The sequence below is a fragment of the Lathyrus oleraceus genome, chromosome 7 (genome assembly GCF_024323335.1).
Source record: "Lathyrus oleraceus cultivar Zhongwan6 chromosome 7, CAAS_Psat_ZW6_1.0, whole genome shotgun sequence".
Taxonomy (NCBI): Eukaryota; Viridiplantae; Streptophyta; class Magnoliopsida; order Fabales; family Fabaceae; genus Lathyrus; species Lathyrus oleraceus.
Window position 1 is genome coordinate 160679548 of NC_066585.1, and position 19242 is coordinate 160698789.

The 19242-nt window shown below is 37.2% G+C and overlaps 1 long non-coding RNA gene across 1 annotated transcript; it reads right to left on the minus strand.

The window, feature by feature from the left end:
* Positions 1–839: 839 nt before the first annotated feature.
* On the minus strand, positions 840–2986 carry LOC127107016 (uncharacterized). The gene is made up of 3 exons (XR_007795599.1): positions 2557–2986; positions 1296–1802; positions 840–1212 (listed from the first exon to the last, which is right to left on the minus strand). It is a non-coding gene; the product is annotated as an uncharacterized LOC127107016 (long non-coding RNA).
* Positions 2987–19242: the final 16256 nt, after the last annotated feature.

Genomic DNA, 19242 nt, shown 5'->3' on the forward strand with positions numbered 1-19242 from the left:
GCTAGGGTTGGTGTGTGGATCAAACCTTAAAGGTATGACTTGGCTATTCATCTGAGCATAGGGGAAGTGAAACCCTAATTGCTTGGTCTTTGAGGTATGGATTCAAGAAGATTTCACCATGGTAGTCCTCAGGGCATTCAAACCCTAATTTCTTGATGATTTGATTATGGGGCCTTATGGATGTTCTCTGGGCCTTGTCTTGGCTATCTAAATCCTGGTTGAGGGCTCATACATTGAAGATTTGATTGTGAAGCATGTTGATTCATTCAAAGGCCTTGTTTGAGGGGTATGCCTCATTGGAACCCTAATTAAGAAGGGTATGGTCCTAGTGTTCCCCTTGGCTTGACTTTTCATCTGGTGACAAGGGAAACCCTAATTTCTTGATCTAAGATTCAAGAGAATTCATTGTAGCATGCCTCAGGTCATCTAAACCCTAATGTGGTTTCATTTTCATTGGTGGGCCAACTAACCCTAGTTATATGTGTTGTGTGTTTCACTCAAAGTCTCATTCATTTCGTTGCCTTGGTTTTGGTTACATTCATTTATGCTTGGGTCCATTGGTGCTAGCCCAAGTTCTTGGGCTCACAAACTTCATCTACTTCTATTTCATTCATCTGATCATGGTCATGATATCATTGTTTGGACCATGGTTTTTTATGACCTAGTGCATTGCATTCTATTGTCCTTGCTAGGGACTTTGTGGCTTTCTTTCAGGTGTCATTTGTGGTCTTTGATTTGGTTTTATCTGAGTCATTTCAACATGTTCATACCTATTCATGCTTAAGTCCATTTCATTACAAGTCATCTTCGTCCAAATTCAAAATCAAGTAACACGTTCATACATTTAATCCATTCATTTTTTATTCAAATGGTCAATTTTATTCATTATCACACATAAATGTTCATTACATACAAAAAAAAAATCAAAAAAATCACATGTTGACCAATTATTGACTTTGGTCAACAATTGACTTTTTGTTCAACTTTGACCAAAGTCAACCTAGATCTTTTTTTCATCCTAAAATCACTAAATGACTAGTACTATCTCTAACTTCATTCTCCATTCCCATTTTTGACCTTGAGATGACTATTTGAACTTGATTTTCCATTTTATGGTCAATATGTTTTGAACTTGGTTGGTTGGCCTAGTCGTGCTTTGGTTGTTTCCTTATTTCACCTTGCCATCATGTCCAGCTTCACCAGCCAGTGACCCTGCATCATGAACACATGAGTAAGCATTCATCACATTTCAGATTCATGCAAAATAAACTCAAGACAATTAGTAAGCACATAACCATTGCAGCCCATGTTTCCTTTGGCAAACCATGACCTTTATGATATCCTAAGTATGTCTCCCATGTCATCTAGCCTTGCAGATTTGTAACAGGGATCTAAGCCATTTTTAGAGGCCATTGAAAATCATTGCAATCAGTTCTCCATCTCACAGAACTGGGTACATGGCAGCATTTGGTTTTCTCTCAAATCCTAAAAGTGCACAACAATTCAACCTACTGCAGTGTCAAAATCTCATTGTGATTGATAAACCAACCTGATTAAGCTAGCAACATTGAAGGGGTTGTTAATGTATAACATGCACTAGATGACCAGTGCAACAACATTCCAGTGAACTAAGCTAAGAACTCTTCCGCACCACACCAAGTCAAAAGGCAAACCTCATTTGTTGCCAATTGACCATGTTGGAAACCAAGGCCCACCTACATCTGCAGAATCACCATATACTGCAACCCATACCACATTAGTCAATTCATGACCAGCTAATCACCAAAATGTGGATCATGATCCTGCAATAGGTGTACATTAAAACACAACAAGTCTTTCAGCATCATGACAAGGTCATCAATCCATCATCAAATGGTGAAATCAGTAAGTCAGCATCATTCAGGACCAATAAGTTAATGCAATCCCAAATCAAATGTCACCTTTAACACAATAGCCTTTTGAACTCAGTTTAATATAATAACTTCAGTGACAATTGATGGAAATTTCATATTTCACTGAGCATCAAGTAACAAATTTAGATTAATCCCCTTTTTTCCATAAAACTGCAGATGACATTTGAACTAACTTAGGTTACATCCATTCATTTTTTTAACAGTTAACTAACTGGGTTTTTTCTATTTGCAACTAATTGTTCTCAACAACTAACTAACTCAAAATCACTAACATAAATGACTTGTAACAAAAGTGTAACAGTGTCATTAATCCCAACTAACTTACATAGAGAAAATCTAATAGAATTCAATTATGCCCTAACTGCTACCCGAGGTGCCTAAATCAGTTACATCCAAGCTCGCTATATAACCTGCACTTCACCCTCATTCATGATCACGTTTTCATTGCTTTCAAATTCACTCTGCATAATCTCAATCCCTCACTCAGAGCTCTTTGTTCATAGCCATTGAAGCTTCACATTGAAGCTTCAATTTTCTTGAGCTAGACCATCAGAATCTTACATATCTCCGCACATCCACTCTCAAAGCATAAAGAAGAAGAAGAAGTTTGGAGTTTAGGATTGATATAAAGAAGAATTTTTACCTGGATTTTGTTCAGACACTGGTGTTGCTCCGATCTCAGCCCTCTTCTCCGGCAAGTTAGTTCAATTTCTGCAGCCGCTTGATGCATAATTGTTATCATGTTATAGACGAGGACTAGGGAAATCAAAGACCTAACTTATAGGGCTTTGATTCCAAGTCTTGAAGATTTAATTTCAATTCATAGGTTTAGGGTTCTTCAGCATGTGACCTCGATTCTGATTTTAGAGGAGGAATTAGGAGTTTACAGTGGGGGATTCGTAATGGGGAGAAAATGGTGAAGCTTTTGATGTGTTGGTTTCGAGTTTTGGTGGCCACCGCCGCCAAAAGAGATTTCTGGAGCGGTGGCCCACGGTGGTGGTGATGGGAGGTATGTTTGAGCTGATTTTTGGACCATGGACAAGTTTAAAGTTCAATTTTAAATTCAATTGGTCATGGAATATCCCATATTCTTTTAAATGCTCAATTAGTTGTCAGTTGAGAGCAAATGAGTTCCTATATACTCTATATCTTGTCAGTTGGAGCAATTTGAGCTTCTATGCGGTCTATATGTTGTCATTTGGGATCAATAGAATACAAGATGGGACATGTTGGTAACATTAATATATTTTGGGATATTTTGTATCACTACTTATTATTATTATGAAGTAGATAAAAGAGGAAGAGAAATATCAGAAAGAAGAAAAGAAAGGAAAGAAAGAAGAGAAGGAAGAAAAGGAAAAAGAAGGGAAGAAGAAGAAGAAAGCAATGAAAGACATCATCATCATCATCAACACCATGTTTTCATCTCATCTTCTTCATCAAACTTCACCATTTTCATCTCTAGAGGTGAGTTCCATAGATAGAATTAGTTTGGAAGGGAAGATTTAGTGACTTGGGAGTTAGGGTTTGTGTGATTCCATTTCTTACTTTTACGTTGTTATTTTCGGTAGATTCTTGATGATGTTGTTTTATGTTATTGTTGTTGTTGTCTCCTTTGATTGTATATGTGTTGTTCTTGAATGATACCTCATAATTCACTGTGTTGGTGTTGATTGCTGAATTATGACCTTGATATTGGTAGTTATTGATGTTAATCATGTGTACTTGTGTTAGTGTGTGTATTGGTATGGATTAGAATGGTTAAGTATGGAGTTTGATGTGGTTAGAAGACAAAATTTTGAAGAAATAACATAGAGCAATCGATTACACTGCATAACCAATCGATTGGTTCATGTTACCGTGAAGAAAAAGTTGAATTTTGATGATGACAATCGATTGGCTACAGTGCCCAATCGATTGGTCTAGTACAGATAGTGAAAATTTGGACAAAAGGTTCATACAATTGATTGATGCTTGTCAGCAATCGATTGGTCCAACTGTTTTTACTATAAAATGAATTTCATAACTCAGAATGATATGAGTTATGTGAACTCAAGTGGCATGTTTTCATACATTGTGAATCTCCCTTAGATACTTGAGTCTTAGTTATCTTACGTGAATGATACGTAAGTAACGAGAGATCAATGCTCTAGTTAGGATTTCATTAGAAAACCAGGTAGAGCCGAGTGGACCCATAGGATAGGGGAATTCACTGATATCATTATTTCACCCCAATATTGTTGTTATTTTTTAAGTTTTGGTTGTAGGTTTAGTATACAAGAAGAGTTGTGCATTGATGTTTCAAGGGATGCAGTTGTAGTGATTTTCCGCTGTGAATCTTGTATAATGACAAATATTGTATTTATATCTTAGATTTTTATTTTTGCCACTTTCCATATCTTGTACCATATGTTATATTTTTTTGTACAATTGGTCAAGTATGTAAATGATTCCAATAGGACCTTATGATTTTGTCAGTACCAAATAATAACACTTGCATGATATTATTCTAGATATATATTATACGGGTTGTTATAGGTCACGTGCTAATTCATGCTGAGTTTAATTTCTAGTTTCCCACATGTTCAACTCAATTGCATTGGTTCTTTTAGACCCTGAGTGAATGGGCTTGGTCATTATTTTCTATGTACCACCCATGTTTACTCACCACACCCTCTTGGCTGAGGTAGAATTCCATGGGCCTGCAACTCAAAGCACATGCACCTATGTTAATTGGCACCATGGTATTAGGGCTTACACCCCCTGGCCAGACCCATTTTCTTTTTGTTTTTGTTTGTTTTTTAATCATTTTTATTAATTGTTTTTTGCTTTGATTAGTATTTTTTTGCATTGATTAATTCCCATTGATTAGGTTAATTGGGGATTTTATTAGGAATTATTATTTTTGGAAGTTAATTAGGATTAGAATATTAAGTTTTAATTAGGATTAATTGTTTTTGTTGATTCTATGTGTTGGCATCAATTTTGATAAAATCTAGAGTTATCACAAGTTGTCACGCGTGTTGTCTTGACATGTGAAATCAGTTTCCTACAAGATGTTTAAATATGGTTGTGCAGGATTTAGCTGAGATGTCAGACCCAATGTTAAAACATGTGTATACAGAACATTCAGTCTGAATGTTATGTATCTTAAGAGTGCGCTTTTCATGCAAATCTGTGTGTGATTGATGTGGAGATTGAATGCGCAATTCAAGGAGTAATTTTATTTAAAACCAGATTGATTAATTTTCCAATAAGGGATGATCAGCTATCGTGAATAAGAAGATACGCAAGGAAAATAGATTTAGGGTTTTATGATGTCCAGGCCCATTCAAAAGCTTCTATTTAAAGGCCATGTAAAACCTGGTTTGAATATACAAGAAACGAACGAAATAGTGAGAGAGAATAAGGGTTTTAGTCTTGTGTGAGCTTGTGTATTGTGAGCCGTTCATTCATCCTATTGATGATTGAATTGGACTGACTTTTGTGTTATAATTTGTCCACTCTAAGCTTTGAAGCATGAGTGTGTGTTTACTTGGTTGAAGCTTTTAAGCAAGATCAAGTATGTGCTCTTGAAGAGTGTCTTCTTTCTTTGTAATATTTGTTTTTATATCACTGTTGTGCTTGAGGGGGAGTGAGTAGGGTCTCATATCTAAGAGTTCTTAGGTAGAAGTCACACGGGTAGAGATTAAGTGAAAAGACTGTAACTTGAAGTTGTTTACTGAGAGTCTTTGAACTAATTCTGTTTAGTGGATTTCCTTCCTGACTTGGTAGCCCCCAGACGTAGGTGAGTTTGCACCGAACTGGGTTAACAATTGCTTGTGTCACTTGTTCTATTATTTCTTTGTCTTTTATCATGTTTATATTTTAGTTGTTGTTCAGATATTAGTGTCATGACATTGCCTTCGACATCTCATATCTGATACCAAAATTTCAATTGGTATCAGAGCAGGCATCATGCTCTGGTTCTGGGTGAGATCTTGGGACGTTACTTTCTGGTACTATGGATAGAGACGGAGGATCTGTTCACAGACCACCAATTCTGGATGGATCTAACTATGACTACTGGAAACCTCAAATGGTTGCCTTCTTGAAATCTTTGGATAATAAGGCTTGGAAGGCTGTTCTAACAGGCTGGGAACATCCCATCATCACTAAGGAAGGAGCAGTTACAACTGATAAGAAGGCTGAGGAAGAATGGACCAAGGAAGAGGATGAACTAGATCTTGGAAACTCTAAAGTATTGAATGCTATATACAATGAGGTTGATAAGAACATCTTCAGACTGGTGAACAACTGTGAGGTGGCTAAAGATGCTTGGACTATTCTCAAAACCACTCATCAAGGTACCTCTAGAGTGAAGATGTCTAGATTGCAGCTGCTTACTACCAAGTTTGAGAATTTGAGGATGAAAGAAGATGAAAGTATTTATGACTTCCATATGAATATCCTTGAAATTGCTAATGCCTCAGGAGCCCTGGGTACGAAGATGTCAAATGAAAAACTTGTGAGGAAAGTTCTCAGGTCACTTCCCAAGAGATTTTCCATGAAAGTGACAGCCATAAAAGAATCTCAAGACATCTGCAATATGAGAGTGGATGAGCTAATTGGATCCCTCTAAACATTCGAGTTGGGGATGAGTGATGGATCTGAAAAGAAAGCCAAAAGCATAGCCTTCATGTCAAACACTGACGAGAAAGAGGAAGACAGTGGTCAGGATACTGATGAAGATCTGGAAAATGATGTAGCATTACTGGGGAGACAGTTCAACAAACTCCTGAAAAGGATGGACGTAAGGTCAAAATCTAATGTCAAGAACAACTCATTTGACATCAGTAGGTCAAATGATGCTGGAAGAAGAACAAAATCTAAGGAAAAATCCAAACAAGGCAAAGGAGTTCAGTGCCATGAATGTGAAGAGTATGGACACATTAGAGCTGAATGTGGGACCTACCTCAAGAAACAGAAGAAGAGTCTTGCTGCTACTTGGTCTGATGAAAGTGAAACAGAAGGAGAGTTTGCCAATCTTGTGACTGCCTTGACTGGAAGATGGGGCTCTGATGAAGACTCAAGTGATGATGAAGTAACCTTTGATGAATTAGCTACTACCTACAGAAAGTTATGTTATAGAAGTGAAGAAGTGTGTCAACAAGTGGAGAATAAGAAGAAATTGATAACCCAACTAGAGGATGAGAAGACAAAACACTTAGAAACCATTTCTAAGTTGAAGATCAAAGTCGTGTTCTTGAACTCCAAACTGGATGAGATTACAAAGTATGTCAGAATGCTAAACAGTGGATCTGACACCTTAGACAAAATCCTTCAGACTGGAAAGATGGCAGGAGACAAGTCTGGCATTGGGTTCAATGAATCCACTCCTGAGTGTAGTCACACTGGTAGCAAACCAAAGATGTCACGTCAGGTGTCTCAACATCACAAGGAAAGACAACATAAAGGAAAACACCAAAGATGGAGATGTCATTATTGTGGAAAATTTGGCCACATAAAACCATTCGGCTTTAAGTTGTATGGTTATCCTAGTCCTACTCATAATCAACCTAGACCCAAACACCACATCCCTGTCAACAGAAAACAGTGGGTTCCTAGGACTGGTGCTATTAACTTGATAGCTCACACTTCCTTCAGAGTTTCAGCCAAAGAAGACTGGTATTTTGACAGTGGATGCTCCAGACACATGACTGGAAGCAAAAACCTGCTAATTGAACTTCAACCTCATACCACCAGCTATGTGACTTTTGGTGATGGAGCAAAGGGTGAAATCAAGGGGATTGGAAAGCTAAACTGCCTTGGAGTCCCTAACCTTGATAATGTGCTACTTGTTAAAGGATTGACTGCAAACCTGATCAACATCAGTCAACTATGTGACCAAGCTCTAAATGTGAACTTCACAAAAACTGAATGTTTGATTACTAATGAAAAAATGAGGTGATAATGAAAGGAGTCAGGTCTAAGGACAACTGCTATATGTGGAATTCTCAAGAAATTGGGTATTCATCAATGTGTACTCTAGCTAAAGAAGAAGAAGTGAAACTATGGCATCAAAAACTGGGCCATCTGCATCTTAAAGGAATGAAGAGGATTATATCTGTTGAAGCTATCAGAGGAATCCCAAAATTAAAGATTGATGAAGGAAGAGTTTATGGTGAGTGTCAGATTGGAAAGCAGACAAAGATGTCACATCAGAAGATCAAACATGACACCACATCTAGAGTGCTGGAACTTCTCCACATGAACTTGATTGGACCTATGCAGGTGGAAAGTCTTGGTGGGAAAAGGTATGCTTATGTGGTGGTGGACGACTTCTCCAGATATACCTGGGTTTACAAGAATAAATCTGATGAAAAAGGGGTGGTTACTAAAAATAAAGCAATATTGGTAGCACAAGGATACACTCAAGTTGAAAAAGTTGACTTTGATGAAACATTTTCCCCTGTAGCTCCCCTGGAGTCTATTAGATTACTGCTCGGAGTGGCATGTATTCTGAAGTTTAAACTGTTCCAAATGGATGTGAAAATTGCCTTCTTAAATGGTTACTTAAATGAGGAAGTGTATGTTGAACAACCTAAAGGGTTTACAGACCCAAATCTTCCAAAGCATGTGTATAAGTTGAGGAAATCCCTCTATGGGTTGAAACAAGCTCCTAGGGCTTGGTATGATAGACTCACAATGTTTCTCATTGACAATAGATACAGGAAGGGAGGCATTGATAAGACCTTATTTGTCAAAAATGAAGAAGGAAAACTCATGATGGCTCAGATATATGTGGATGATATTGTGTTTGGTGGGATGTCAAATAAGATGGTTCAACATTTTGTTGAACAAATGCAGTCTGAGTTTGAAATGAGCCTTGTTGGAGAACTATCCTATTTTCTTGGGCTACAAGTCAAGCAGATGGAAGATTCTATCTTTCTATCTCAAAGCAAATATGCCAAAAATATTATTAAGAAGTTTGGCATGGAGAATGCAAGCCACAAAAGGACACCCACTCCTACTCATCTGAAAGTGTCTAAAGATGAAAATGGTGTCAGTGTGGATCAAAGTCTCTACAGAAGCATGATAGGGAGTTTGCTATATCTCATAGTAAGCAGACCTAACATTGCTTTTGTTGTAGGTGTATGTGCTAAATATCAAGCTGAACCAAAGGTGAGTCACATAAACCAAGTGAAAAGGATCCTGAAATATGTCAATGGCACTAGTGACTATGGGATGCTATACACTCATGGATATGGATCTGTGTTGACTGGATATTGTGATGCTGATTGGGCTGGAAGTGCCGATGATAGGAAAAGCACATCAGGAGGATGCTTCTTTTTGGGGAACAACTTAATATCATGGTTTAGTAAGAAACAAAATTGTGTGCTTCTGTCCACTGCTGAAGCTGAATACATAGCAGCTGGAAGTAGTTGCTCTCAACTGGTGTGGATGAAACAGATGCTGACTGAATACAATGTCACGCAAGATGTCATGACATTGTACTGTGACAACCTGAGTGCTATAAACATTTCTAAAAATACTATTCAGCACAGCAGGATAAAACATATTGATATCCGTCACCATTTTATTAGAGAACTCGTGGAGGATAAAATTGTAGCCCTAGAGCATGTTGCTACTAAGATACAGTTAGCTGATATTTTTACAAAGGCCTTGGATGCAAATCAATTTGAATTTCTAAGAGGGAAATTAGGGATTTGTATTTATGAAAATTTGTAGCAATTAATATGGAGTGGAGGTAATCAAATTATTGCCTGCTTACTTAAAATAAAGCACCCCCTTTATGGTAAATCATCACCTAGTCTTGGAAATGCCATCTACTACCTTTTCACACGCAACCTCACTACCTACTCAAACATTTCCAACTCCCTGCTTCTTCCTCAAACTCCTCTGCTAGGGCAACTGAAATCTTTCCACAAAAACGACAAGATGTCACAACATCAAACTCCATCTAGTTCAAAAACTACTAAGGCTACTCACAAGGATATCACTCCTTCCATGGACTTTCTCGATGATGAAATTTTGGATGTGGTCCATCTGTCTGTTATTCCAGGCGAAGCCCCTGACTCAAACCTTCCCATGAATGCATCGGCTTCTGCATGCCCCACTCAAGGTAACAGCTCTAGTATCCCTTCTAGCTCTACTCATGCCACTAGTTCTAAGGAAGATATGCACCACACTGATCTTGTCATTAGAAACCTAGTCTCTAGAATCCTGAGTGAAGGACATTCTGTGAAGGGAGTCTCTACTCCTCTGTCTAGAATGTACCCCTCTCCTGAGGTTGAACCTCATAGTGAGAAGGATGACGATTCCTCTAGATCTGAGAAGGACATGGCTGCTGAAGGTTTGTGCTCTCTAGGGAAAACTGTGTCTGGTAAAAAATATGTGGCATCTACAACTGCCAATTCTTCACAGTCTGAGAAGCATGATTCTGCAAACATTGTGATTGACCTAGATGATGATAGGTCTGATGATCAAGATGATAACTTACTTCATCACTTAAAGCCTAGTGTGGCTAAGCGTATGAAGACTAGAAAAGGTAGATTTGTGGCTGAAATGATGTCAGCTAAAACAGCTAAGAAGACTGCTGGTGTAGGTCCCTCCAAATCTTGGAGCAAAGTAGATGTGAAGAAGAGAAAGGTTAGAGAAGTTTCTGAGTCTGACGAAGATGTTGAGGAAGATGTCCTTGACATCTCCCATGTGAAGAGGACAATTGTGAGGAAGTCCCCTGTGAAAGTTGTTGATGTGCATTTGGACAATATCTCTTTCCATCTTGAAGATGGAGCTGCCAAATGGAAGTTTGTGATCCAAAGAAGGGTGGCTGTAGAGAGAGAGTTAGGCAAGGATGATGTTGAGGTCAAAGAGGTCATTGATCTAATTAAGAATGATGGGTTAATGAAGACTGTGGCTGGGTTATCTCAGTGTATGAGGGATTGGTTAAGGAATTCATTGTCAACATTCCTGAAGATATTGCTGATAAAAACAACAAGGAATTTTGTAAAGTTTTTGTGAGAGGTAAGTGTATCACATTTTCTTCCACTGTCATTAACAAGTTTCTGGGAAGAGGTATAGAGGGTGCATGTGAATTGGAAGCCACAGACAATGAGGTCTATAGAGAAATTACAGCAAGGCAGGTGAAGGAGTGGCCTAGTAAAAAGCATCTTCCTACTGGGAGGCTGACTGTTAAGTATGTCATATTGCATAAAATAGGATCTGCAAATTGGGTGCCTACCAACCACATTTCCACAATTTCAAATACCCTTGGAAGATTTATCTTTGCTGTTGGAACCAAGCTAAAATTTGATTATGGTAGATTTATGTTTGAACAAATTGTCAAGCATGCTTCTACTAATGCAGTAAAGCTGCCTATAACCTTTCCCTCAATGATTTGTGGGATTATCCTGAGTCAACACCCTGGGATTCTAAGTACCAATGACCTATCAAGTAGAAGAAAACCTGCTCTATCAATACACTATAAACTATTTGAAGGGAGTCATGTCGAAGACATTGTCATGACATCTGCTGTGAAAAAGTCAGCCTTAAAAGGTGGACTTATTGCTGAGCTGAAGGAAATGTGTAAAGAGTTGGGTGCAGGAATAAGGGTAGCAACAGCTAGGAAAGAATCGTTGGAAGCCCTGATTGCAAGCTTGGAGCAAGCTGAAGGTGAGAATATTGAACAGGCTAAGGAAGCTGAAGCCCAAACCTCTAGTGAGAGGTCTACAACTAAAGATGAGACAAGTGGCAATTCTGTTTCTGATGCTGATGAAGCTGCAAGCTCAAGCTCCTCTGATTAGATCTTTTTGAAGTTGGCCCCTATTCATGTGATGATGTTTTTCTCTTTGCTGTGTTGATGGATGTTCTGGTTTTTTTTTGGCAGTTATGTTCTGCTACTTTGATGTGTATTTTTATGGATTTTCTGGTTTGATTTGTTGGATTGTATCTCAACTTGTTTAAAGCTACGTACGTACTTTGCTCTGTAACACTTAACTTTTGACATTCTGATTGTTTGACTGAATAGAAATTTATTTTGTCTCTTTGGTCTCTTTTGGCTAAAAAGGGGGAGAAGTAGCTAAAATAGCTATATGATGCTATACTATAGTCAATATGCTATGCTATAGATGATGTTGGAGATGATGTTAAAGTGTTCTGTATGTTACAGATGATGTTAAATGGGGAAGTGTTCTGTATGTTACAAATGATGTTGGAGATGATGTTAGATGAGGAGTGTTCTGTCTGTGTAAAGTAGACTGGTGCTAGATGAAGGGGGGGTGGTGGTGTGTTCTGAGCACAAGCGCATGTTGTAAGACCCCAATTTTGTCCCTAAGATCCCTCATGGCATCATATCATATCATATCATTGCCTCAAGGATCCTTGTGCACCTTGCCTCCTTCCCTAGGGGTGGGTTATCCTTTTGAGAGTGATTCTTGATCACCAAGCATGTGTTGCATTTGTATATCATTGCTTTTCATTTGTTTACTAACCAAAAGTACAAAAATATGTCATCTAACCTTGTTACTTGCAGATGAAGCAACCATAGGTCAAAACAGTCAAAGGCATTCATTGAGCAATAGATGGTGGCCATTCTGAAGAATTTGGGCACTATGAGCATTCATAAGAGTTCATATGAACCATGATATCATTTTGGATCAAGATCTCAAGTGGCAGAGGCTTGGATGTCATCAGAGCATAGCCAGGTCAACTGAAACCCTAGAAAAGTCAACACAAGTCAACTGTGCATTCAATCATGGATTTGAAGGTGTGAGATGGTTAGAGAGACCTCATTCATGTCCATACAAGTCTCATTTGACATTTCAAATATCAACAATGAGGAATTTGAGGTCAGATGAAAAGTTTCCAAAAATAGAAAGTGACCTATAATTCAAAATTGTCAAAAATGGAAAGGTCTTCTCTTCAAGTTTACATCATCAAGCAAGCTTCAAATGAAATTTTGTCCAACATGAAAGTTGAATATCTTGCTCTCACCTTTCCAAAAAGTCCAAGAACATGAATTTCTCATGTGTGGTTGAAAAGTTATGGATCAATCTTTGCCAAGAAAATTTGAAGTTCAAAAGAGGATAACTTTCACACCACAAGGCCAATTGGAATGGTTCTTCTTGCAACATTCCTATTTTAACATGCTCTATCATAAACATGCATCATATTTCATCAATTCTCATCACAAAAATATTGCATTTCTCACTTGAATTTAATTTGAATTTTGGAGGGAAAGTATCAATTTGAAAAATATGCATTATTTTCACTTCCAATCAATTGCCTTTGCCTCCAAACTGATTTTTAAGCTTGTTCCAAGTGAAAAACGAGCACTGTAGCATGCCATGCACATGTGAGGGTATTTTGGCCAAATTGCATAACACTCCCATTTCACTTAATCCATTGCATTTTGCTTAATCATGATTAACCAACTTCATTAGCAGATGATATTTAAGCATAATCATAACAGAAAATGCTAGGAACAACTTCACAATTTCAGATCTAAACTTTTGCTCTCAAAACTCTCTCAACTTTTTTCATCAGGTTTCTTCATAGCCTTGCCTATTTCTTGTGTTGTTCATAATCTGCAAGCATCATTGAAGATTATTGAAGCCAGATCCTGCAGAATTCAAGCCAAATCGTGGACTGTTGGACTTGCATCCTCCCATGGCAGTTGAGATTTCAAGAGGAATCAAGCATTGTTGAGCTGAAATCTTGCATCCATTCATTCATTCAAGCTTGGTAGAGCATCTGTTTCGCATTTCTAGGACTTGAATCAAGCAAATCCAACTCTGCATCTTCATAGAGGTCAGTTTTCGATTGCTCTAATTCATGAAATTAGGATGTGCATCTTGTAGATCTTGGTACATAGAGTATGATGAACTTTAGATCTATTGATTTCATGCAATATTGAAGTAGTTATGTTGAATTGAAGTTTGGTTGATGAAACTTTCTCTGCTCGATTCATTTGATACAGTTAGAATTAGGTTAAATTGATGCTTGATTATTGATGTGTGATGCAAGATGAATCGATTGATATATGTTTCGTTAATTTCTGTGATGATTGGATCTTGATGATGATGAACATGATGAATGCGCATGAATGTTCTAGGTTTTCATTTTTCCAGAATTGTTTTGATCTGCCTTGGCCGTGTTTGCATGAAAAATCTTGTTAATGCTCATGTATTGGTCCACACAAGCACTTACGTGGCTGAATGATTGGCTCAGATTTAAGCGCCATGCCACATCACTTAATGAAACGGCGCGTTTCATTAAGTGAGCGCCTCAATTTAAATCTTCTCCCGGTTCGATTCCGAGCCAGAACATTTTCATAGTTTGCTTTTGCATTTTCTCCACTTGTGCCTTCCATGTTCACATGCTTATTTAATGTTTTTTTAATTTTTCTCCTCATTAAAAAATTCATAACTCTAAAAATAATTGTCCAATTCACATGAGATTTTTTGTGCAATGTTCCTTGTAATGTCTACTTTTTTATGGATATTTTTCCAGAATTTGTGCACGGGTGAAATTGTTTTTGGCCTAGGGTTTATGTTTGCATGCCATACTTTGCACCTTGCTTTCTATTTTCTTTGTGAAATGATGATGGTTAATCCAATGAACATGAAAATTGACATGCATAAACTAGATATCCTAATGGTCATTTTGGTGTATAGTTTGCATTTTTCTCACTTCTGGTTGTTGAGATATGATGTGATTGATGTAGGTGTGACAATGTGTGTCACACCTTGGCTTGCTTGATTTGCTGATTTTATTTACCATGCCAATTAAATGACAAATGATGTAATTTTTTTCATGATAAGTTTGATCCTGAATTTTTGTAGAATTTTAGGGTTCATTTCTGATTTGTTTGATATTTTTCTTTCTGGATGACCATTTGTGGACTTTTGATGAGTGTTGAACTTAGATGATTTGTGAAATGCTTGATGTTTATCATATGGACTTGAAATTTTGTACATTGATTCTAGACACATTTAAGTTTATTGTGGCTTTGGTTTGAGTCATTTATCTTATGTCATTTCTGTTTTAGGATTGCCTTAAGTTGATGCACCATTTGTGGTCTTGTTTAAGCTTGTTTATGCTTACCTTGACTTGATGAATTTCTTTGACTTGCTTATACTCATCCAATTGCTTTGATTTTTGGTGTGTTGATCATTTGATGTGTTCTGTTTAGACATGATTTTTATTGGAATTTATTGAGCCATTTTTGATTTGATTTGAATTGGTTCATTCTGTTTGCCTCATTGAGCTTTCAACTTGCATACATTGACATGATTTGTTTGTGAAATGAATTGGATGAATGCTTTTGATATGGGACCACTTGGATATTGTTCTTATTTGATTAATCTTGATTCTTGCCAATTTTCATGTTCTGTTTTGGATTATTTCTCCTTCTTTGACCCTAGGCCTTGTCCTTGTGGTTTGCTTCTCATGTTTGAGTTTGTTTTCAGGTTAAAAAGCACATGGCCTTAAGGAGATTAATTCACATGGCTTGAGTTGGTTTGTTTGATTGTTATGGACTAACTTTGACTTGTTTTGTAGGTTGCTTTGTGCTCATTTGAGTTGAGCTTGTGCCTTGCACATAGTAGCCTTGCTTGTTTGATTGTACATTGTCTGTTGACTGTTGGATTATCTGTTTGACTTTTTGAATTGTATACTGATTGAGTTGGATTGTTTTCAGGTACATTTAGTTGCTTAAGTTCACTTTGAACTTGCTTTTGCTTGGTTGCTTAACCAATTAGGTATAACCTCTCTTCTCCATGTAGTCTGGAAGACCTGGCTTGTTATGTGGCCAGGCACCTGTCTAAAGTCCTCCTTAAGAGGCAATGTTTGCGATTGTTTATCTTTGTTCCCAAGCAGGAAAAGTCCTTTTGATAAGGCAATTGGTAGATACAAGAGATGTGTAATCTATCTCCTACTATTCTGTGTGTCATCCCTTTGCTCACATTACATGTTGTAGCATTGTGGATAGTGGCCCAAGATCTATAGAGTCTGACTTGTGGAGAAGAGTTCCAACTTTCTGAACTCCCACACCTTCTATCATCTGAAGCTCTCCCTGACCAGGGATAAGAGCCATGAGGCACACCCCTCATATCCTTTTCATCTGCTTCACCTTAACTCTCAATGTTAAGGTTAAGAGCACCACTTACCCCATTCTAGTTGACTTTAAAGTCTAACCCTTGCTTGAGCCTAATTGCTTGTATATAGTGTGTGCTAACTGAATCATTGATTGCTTATTGGTTCATCTGTACATGTTTGTTTGTTTGCCTTTGTGCATTTATCATCATTAATTGTTCATTAGTGCATGATCATCATTTCATATCTTTGTGACACATCTTTGTTTGCCCATTGAGGAATCAACTATAAGTCCATTCATTGGCCATTGTTCCTATGATATGGAAGGGATTGAGTGTAAGACCATTTCATTGGCCACTTAGGTCCTCTTTGCTTATTGCTTTTATTTGTTTGTTGTATGTGAGGATGCAATTGTAAGTCCATGTTGTTGGCATTTGTTTTCCCATGATCATCTGTTGGAGATTAGAGTAAGCCCAGATAGATTGGCATCTGATATCCATGTTTGTTTTAGGAGATTGGTGTAAATCCATTTATTGGTATCCGATATCCAGTTTGTTTTGTGAGATTGGTGTAAGTCCAGTTGATTGGCATCCGGTATCATTTCTTTGTTTGTTTCAGGAGATTAGTGTAAGTCCAGTTGATTGGCATCTGATATCCATGTTTTGTTTTGCTTTAGGAGACTAGTATAAGTCCATTGAGTGGCATCTGGTATCCATCTTTGTTTTAGGAGATTGGTATAAGTCCAGTAATTTGCATCCAGTATCCGCTTTTGTTGGCCTTGCCTGATACTTTGTTTACCTGTTATTTGCATTGTTGCCTATTCCAAAGGACACACTTGAATCATCTTCCATATGATTTCAAGAGGTGAACATCTAAGAAGTTTTACTTCCTCACCCATCCTTTTTGTGTGTGTTTTCAAAACCCTCTTTTCACATGTTAATTCAAAAACTTTGACATCTATTGTGCAAACATTCTCATCTCTTTTCAAATTAGAAACCTAGGCTCTAAGCCTTTGACTTTTCAAACTTCATTTTCTCAATACTTCTTTTGAATCAATTCTAATCATACTTTGACCATACTTTTCATGAATACTCAAATCAATTAATCTCACTCACTCAATTGCTTTTGTGGCCCAAGCCCACTTCTCACTCATGTTTTCATGCATTAGCCATATGTTTGATTTATCCTAGTTGGTTGATGTTAACCTCACCTTTTGTCCTTAATGATTGAATTGTAAGACTTCCGTACTGAAAACAGGGTTAACCCCTCTAGTACGTCGAAGCTTTTCTCACATGGTGGACTTGTTGTTTGTATAAGGTCGAGTTTTCTCCCGTGGATAACGAAAGGCCTTAGAGCTTTTGTTTTAAAATGAACCCACTCATATTTTGGAAATCTTTTAGCCGAACTACGGCGTTTTGATCCTTACCTTACATGGAAAGGTACGTAGGCAACGGGTTCATCCGTTCAAACACAAAAACAATAAAAAATGTATATTCTTTTCTCATCCCTTCAATCCATGTTTGCACAATATATGTCATAAACAAATAAACTTTTTGTACAACAAGTGTGAAAAGAGGTTCCCTAGGAGTACCTAGGACGTGATGGGTGCCTAACGCCTTCCCATTGCGTAATTAACCCCTTATCCAGATCTCTGACCTTTTCATTAGTTTTCTATGTGTAAAACTTCTTAGGCTTTTGTTCGCTTTTTAGCCAATCCTTTGGATAAATAAAAGTGCGGTGGCGACTCTATCTTTGTATGCTTTGCTTTTGATTTAATCAATAAATCATAAAGTGATGAATACACCGCTACACATGTGTGTTTACTATGTGCTTATTAGTTGCTATTTTTGCTAGTAATGTGTGTATGTTTACTTCTACTGCTAAACTGATACTGTGATTATTTTCTTGTGAAACGTATGATCTGATGTATGTTTTAGCCAAAATTTGCCAAAGAGGGAGTTTGTTGGTTCTATGTGTTGACATCAATTTTGGTAAAACCTAGAGTTATCACAAGTTGTCACGCGTGTTGTCTTGACATGTGATATCAGTTTCCTACAGGATATTTAAATATGGTTGTGCAGGATTTGGCTGAGATGTCAGACCCGATGTTAAGACATGTGTATACAGAACATTCAGTATGAATGTTATTTATCTTAAGAGTGCGCTTTTCATGCAAATCTGTGTGTGATTGATGTGGAGATTGAATGCGCTATTCAAGGAGTAATTTGATTTAAAACCAGATTGATTGATTTTCCAATAAGGGATGATCAACTATCATGAATAAGAAGATACGCAAGGAAAATAGATTTAGGGTTTTATGATGTCCAGGCCCATTCAAAAGCTTCTATTTAAAGGCCGTGTAAAACCTGGTTTGAATATACAAGAAACGAACGAAATAGTGAGAGAGAATAAGGGTTTTAGTCTTGTGTGAGCTTGTGTATTGTGAGTCATTCATTCATCCTATTGATGATTGAATTGGACTGACTTTTGTGTTGTAATTTGTCCACTCTAAGCTTTGAAGCATGAGTGTGTGTTTACTTGGTTGAAGCTTTTAAGCAAGATCAAGTATGTGTTCTTGAAGAGTGTCTTCTTTCTTTGTAATATTTGTTTTTATATCACTGCTGTGATTGAGGGGGAGTGAGTAGGGTCTCATATCTAAGAGTTCTTAGATAGAAGTCACACGGGTAGAGATTAGGTGAAAAGACTGTAACTTGAAGTTGTTTACTGAGAGTCTTTGAACTAATTCTATTTAGTGGATTTCCTTCCTGGCTTGGTAGCCCCCAGACGTAGGTGAGTTTGCACCGAACTCGGTTAACAATTGCTTGTGTCACTTGTTCTATTGTTTCTTTGTCTTTTATCCTGTTTATATTTTAGTTGTTGTTCAGATATTAGTGTCGTGACATTACCTTCGACATCTCATATCTGATACCAGAATTTCAGTTTTAGTTAGAAATAATTAGAATAATTATTTTTAATTAGAGTTTAATTTTAGTTTTAATTACATAACTGTTTTCCCATGTAATTTGACCATTTTAATTATAGGGTTAATTTTAGATTTTCATGTTCCCTTAGATTAGGGTTTGATTTAGAATAATCGATCATTTGAATGAATTTTTCATATAATATTAAATAGATTGTTAATTTCATCCTAATTGTTGCATGATCTCTTAGTTAGGATGTGTCCATATTATTGACCTTTAGAATAGTTTGTACATAGTTAAGTTGGTCAAAA